This window comes from Pipistrellus kuhlii, unplaced genomic scaffold (assembly GCF_014108245.1).
Source record: "Pipistrellus kuhlii isolate mPipKuh1 unplaced genomic scaffold, mPipKuh1.p scaffold_m20_p_22, whole genome shotgun sequence".
In the NCBI taxonomy this organism is placed as follows: domain Eukaryota; kingdom Metazoa; phylum Chordata; class Mammalia; order Chiroptera; family Vespertilionidae; genus Pipistrellus; species Pipistrellus kuhlii.
Window position 1 is genome coordinate 9233256 of NW_023425521.1, and position 6000 is coordinate 9239255.

Genomic DNA, 6000 nt, shown 5'->3' on the forward strand with positions numbered 1-6000 from the left:
ATGAGAGAGAATCATCGATCAGCTGCCTTTTGCACCCCACCCCCACCCCCCTGGGGATGTACCCGCAACCAAGGTACATGCCCTTGACCGGAATTGAACCCAGAACACTTCAGTCCGCAGGCTGACGCTCTATCCACTGAGCCAAGCCAGTTGTCTCTTGCTCCTTACTTTTGATCCTTCTTGCTTCTCCCCAGCCCCCCACTGTCCATGATTGCTGCTCTGGTTGATTTTATCGGGATTGCCACCGAGTGTTTGCCTTTGCCCCAGAGAACAATGCAGCTTCCCCTCCTGCCTGGTTCACTATGGATACACCTCCAGGTTCACTCTAGACACACAAGTGGTACTCTGAAGTGTGAACGAACCCTGGTAGAAGCATCTCAGGCTCACTTTGGCCGATGAATCAGAGCTTGTCTGTAAAGAGCCCGCATGGGGCAGTGGGATGAGTCCAGGCCTGGGGGCGGAAGCTGAGCTGGAATTCCAGTTCTGCCACTCGCTAACCCCAAGCAAGTCCCAGGTCCCCAAGCAAGTCACTTCTCTCCTGAGTCTCAGGTGCCCTCTGCCATACATGTTTTGGTGTCATTACTCCCTGTCCCCAGGGTTCCTCTCATATTAGGCTCCTCTCTCCTGGCTCTGAGCTTGGTTCTGATCTTGGTGGTCTCTCCAGCCAGAGGTGCCCAAGGAGCAGAGCAATTGCCCCTAGACACCGCTATCAGGCCACACCTACAACACAGCAAACACAAGACAGGGACAATGCAGTTGGATGGCCATGGCAGGGGGATCTGAGATGCGGTCAGTCCTTATTGAGGCAACCACAAAAAGGGGGCAAACCACAGAGGGCATCTGAGATTTTCCCTGCCATCACCCTTTCCAAGCCAGGCCTGGCCGAGCTCAGGGCTGGCCTGGAGGGTCCCATCCTCACTGCTCTCTCTGGGTGCCTGCCACTCAAACTCTGGGCTCTGCACTCAGTAAATCTGCCCTCTGATTCTGTATGGCTACCTACTGTCCTCAGCCCCGAGGATCCCGGAGAGACTGGGCTAGAAAAGGAAGACGTTTCAAGGTTTGGCTCTACCTCTTGCAGTTTGTATGACATTGGGACAATCAGTTAACCTATAGGAACTATTTTTCTGGCATCCACATTACTAGGGAAATTTATGGCTGGCCTGTCTTCTCCTGACTAGTCGGCCCCATGCTGGCCACAAATATAACCTGAGAAAAATTCTGCCCATTTCCCCACGTTCTTTCCCTTCACCCTTTAGCTGGAGAACACCTAGGAGCCCCCCCTCCACTCTCCAGGAGGGCTGCCGAGTTTGTATCTATTCACTTTCAGCCCAAGACCTATATTAGGCTTCCTATATTAAAAAAAAAAAAAAAGTTTCTATTGATTTCAGAGAGGGAGAGGGAGAGAGAAACATCAATGAGAGAGAAACATCAATTGGCTGCCTCCTGCATGCTCCCTGCTGGGGATTGAGCCTCCAACCAGGAAATGTGCCCTAATCAATAACCTCTTAGTGCACTGGCCAGGCTGGGCTAGATTTTCCTTAAAATGGCTCCAAATCCCAACCTTTTCTTTCCCAAACGGAAGGAAAAAATTACCTCAAGATCGCTTCTGGTAGGCCATACGTGCTGACTTCCTCCTCATGGGCCTAGGAGTTTGGACAAGCACTTCCAGGCGGAGAAGTCACACAGTAATGTCTGCAGCTGTCGGCAGGGACAGGCTGAGTTAGGTGAGCCCAAGCTGCAGCAGGGGTCCCAAATGGAAGGTATCTAGCATCCTCACTCAGAGGCTTTGGCAGGTCAGCGGGGGAGCAAGCTGGCCATCAGGGTGCAGAGATGGCAGAGGTTGGCCTGAAGCACAGGCTGCCCTGAGCTGAAGAGTCGGTTGCAATTGAGTGGGATGTAGTTCCCAGAACCTTCTAGTGCCCCACCCAACTGGTGTTGGAGCATGGCAGAGGGGTGTCATATCACCCGGTCTGCTCCACAGGGGCTGCTGCCACCTGGAGTTATAGCTCCTCCAAGTCTGTCCTTGCCTTGAGGACGGGGCTGAGCCAGGAGTTAAGGCTACTCTAGTTCATAGCTCTGGTTGGTCTGGGGGCTTCTGCATCTACCTCTCTTTTTAAGATGTTATGTGAGCCCAGCTTTGTGGCTCAGTGGTTAAGTGTCGAACCATGAATCAGGTCATGATTCAGTTCTGGGTCAGGGGACAATCCCCAGTAGGGGGCGTGCAGGAGACAGCCAATCAATGGTTCTCTCTCACAGCCCCCTGCAGGCAACCAGTTCATAGGTCCAGGCTCAACCACTAAGCCATGGGCAGCATGCCTTCAGGCACAGGCTCAGGTCTGACTCTAGGACAGGCTTCCTTCTAGAATCAGGCTGCTACTTGCACTGAGAGGCCTTCTATGTCCAGCAGACTTCTCTCCAGGGCCTCTGGACAGGGAGGAGGCATCTGGATTTTACTTTTTCAGATGCTGAAAATCTTTTTTTTTTTTTAATTAGATTTTATTTATTTTTAATTATTTTTTTTGTTGTTGTTCGTTACTCCTTACCCAAGGATATTTTTCCATTGATTTTTAGAGAGAGTGGAAGAGATGGGGAGAGACACACAGAGAGAAACATTGATGTGAGAGACATACCAGCTGGTTGCCTCCTCCATGTGCCCCAGCGAGGACCTGGGATCAAGCCTGCAACCAAGGTATGTGCCCTTGAACCTGGAACCCTTCGGTCTGAGGGCTCACACTCTATCCACTGAGCCAAACCTAGCTAGGGCTGCTTCAAACATCTTTATGAAAACATCTCCCACCCCGTTCAAGCCTTACAGAAACCATGAAGAAATCAAGGCAGAGGATTCAACTCCTCCACCTGCCAATTAGAACACGGGAACAGAAAGATAGAGTCTTCAGGGCTGGCATGGGGCAGCACTGTAGCTTCATCTGTAAAGCAAGATGACAAGGTCAGATGGCTTAGGGAACCTGAAACAGGAGTACTCCAGGAAGCCACGTCCCCATTTTCTCAAAGTTCAGTTCCAACCAGCACTGCAAGCCTGGGCTGCTGCCCAGGCCAGGAGGGTCTCCAGATTTCCAAAGGCTAGCCGTGGGGGAGAGGAGGTATGGAGTAAAGACAGCCTGGGGAGTGGAGCCCTGGATTAGGGTCCGATGTGCCTTCAGCTGGAGCCCAGCTGCAGCCATCACCCACAGCAGTGTGCGCCCAGGATGGCACTCAGAATCCATCTATGTTCAAGCCTGCACTCCATCCCCATTCAATCCTGCTCTACTTCCACCAGGCATCAGTCTCTCTGAGCCTCAGTTTCCTCCTCAGTAAACTCAGCGAGATGCTTTCACCTTGCCTGTGCTGGCGTTGTGAAGAAACACAGCTGAGAACCTTCCCTGAAAGCAGCAGTGCTAGATCCCCTTCCCTTGTCAATCCTGCCCTTTGCAGCCCCTCCCCAAGCTGCCTTCAGGGTGAAAAGGCTTGGGCAGCACGGGAGGCCACCACAGTTGCAGACTGTGCTGGAGGCTTAAACGAGGCTGAGGTTACTATAGTTCTCTAGCTGGGCACTTCTACCTCCACACCCAGGGGGCCTGACCCACAGCCAGGGATGGTGGGGCCTTCTTAGCCAGCCAGCTGCTCTTTGACCCCTTCAAACCGCAGGTCTCTTGCCCAGCTCCCCCCGCCCCTCCCCTCCACACACACCCCTTTGCTGACTCCAGGCTGTCTAGGGCCCCTGCTGAGCTCCCCCAGCACAATGAGGCCCTTGTCCTCCCTGCCCCCACCAGGCTCAACAGTTTTCCCAGCCACTGGCAGGTTCCCCCAGCCCACCTGCAGAGCTCAGCAGCAGCCACTCCCCACTCCCACCCAACCTTCCTCTCCCTGCAACCTCTCTCTGCTCTCTCCTTCCCAACCCTTCTGAAAAGCTGCAGTCCCCTCCTGGGCTCTTGTCACCCCGGAGCCAGACTGCCAGGCTGGCTTCCTAAGCAGACCCAGGGGATCCCTCAGGTAAAAGAAAAATTAACTCACGAGAAGGTACTGGTTAAGTAGTTTTATTTTTTTTTTAAAAAGGCCAAAGGTGAGTGAGTGAATGGTTCTTGAGTGTATTGTTTAGGTACCAAAGGATGTAGGGCCCTCTTAGGGCTCCCCATAGAGGAGCATATGTATGACATCAGTCCTAGGACAGCCCAGAGCTTAGATTTTTATTCCTCACAGAAAGTAAGTCACCGCGCTTCCGGAGGGGTACGTTTAGATAAGGCCGGATAGCCTCCCCCTCCAGCGGCCCCACCCTGATAGGAAGTTCTGCAGGACTTGTGACCAGCGGTGCCCGTGCCAGCTGGGGGGCAGAGAGAACGCTGGGGTGGGGTGGGGTGGGGCAGGGCTGAGAACTGCATCCCCACAGGTTCCCAAGTGATGCCGATGCTGCCGGCCTGGGTCTCACTGGCCTAAAAGATGCTCTTTCCAGACTTAGAGGGAAGTAGTCTTGGGCCAGAGACTGCTGACTTCATAGGACAGAGGTTGATATTAAATCTCAAGCCAGAGGGTGTAAGGCTCCCAAAAGGTCTGCATCACTTACAAAGACAAAGGATCTCTTAGTCTAGCAAGTAGAAAGGCTCTGAACCCCAACCAGCAAACTTGGGCGTCCCAGGACCAGCAAATCCCACTTTCTGGATTTTGTGATCTTTTTATTTATTTATTTTCAAAATACGTTTTATTGATTTCAGAGAGGAAGGGAGAAGAGATAGAAACTTCAATGATAAGAATCACGGACTGGCTGCTCCTGCACGCCCCACATTGAGGATCGAGCCCGGGCATGTGCCCTGACTGGGAATCAAACCATAATTGGTAGAAGCTCAACCACTGAGCCACGTCGGCTGGGCTCTTGTGATTCTTTTAAACCACATTTAAAAAAATGTCCCTCTTATGTATCAGGTACTTTACAAACCTTATTTCTACTCTGTAATAAAATCATGCGAGGAGCTACCCCAGAAGCTTGCAGAGGTGGGATCTGAACCCAATTCTAAAGCCCAGGCTCTTTCTTGACCACGAGGTAATTCTGCCATAAGACAGAAGAGCCAATTTTAGGAAGAGGGATTCCCCGTACCCCAATAGCTGTGTACCATGCCCCATTCCCTCTTACCCCAGGCAGATTTAAATTACAAACAAAGAGAGCTTGGGCAATTAGGATGATGAATAAGGGGGAAAGGATTCTCAGAAAAAAGAAAAAAACACAAGATGGGTCAAGCTACTGGTAAACTTTGCCTTCTTAGAAGCAAGGAGCTGGACCTGCAGCTGGCTTCTGGCTCTAAGATTATAGGAGACAACTATATTTACTATGTTTAAAGAGAGCTATTTTCTAAATTAAGAAACACAAGAGCTCCCTGACTGTTAATCTTCTCAGCTGGAGAACCTCTTTCCTGGACGAGCAGGAAACAGGGAAACAAACCTAAAAATACAGCAGACGTGTTCAGATCAGCCACAGAAATGGGGTGCATATGGCTCTCCATGGTGAATCCCCACTTTAAAGCTGCCTGTCTCACAATGGATAATTCAGAGCCCAATTCCTTCCCCATGTTCTGTCCCTTCTTGAGGCCCAGAGCCTTCACCCCTGGATTGTGAACTGATGGCTGCGCCTTCCCTGTCTGTTCTCTGCTACATTCCCACCCAGAAGCACAGCTGTTAGCACATCCGAGGTGTAAAAGGTGCTGCACCAATCAACACATTCCCACTGGGTCTCAGCCAAGCTGCCAGGGCTCCCCAGCTATGCCTTAGATCAGGCGTCCTCAAACTTTTTAAAGTGGGGGCCAGATCACGGTCCCTCAGAGAGCTGGAGGGCCGGACTATATGAACTACTAATTCCTACTGTAACACCTCGGCTGCGCTCACTGCCCAAAAAACCTGGCGGGCCGGCTCAGACTCCTCTGTGGGCCGCATGTGGCCCGCGGGCCGTAGTTTGAAGACGCCTGCCTTAGATGGTAAGGGCTGTTGGAACTAGAGTAAAATCAAGAGGCTGGGAAA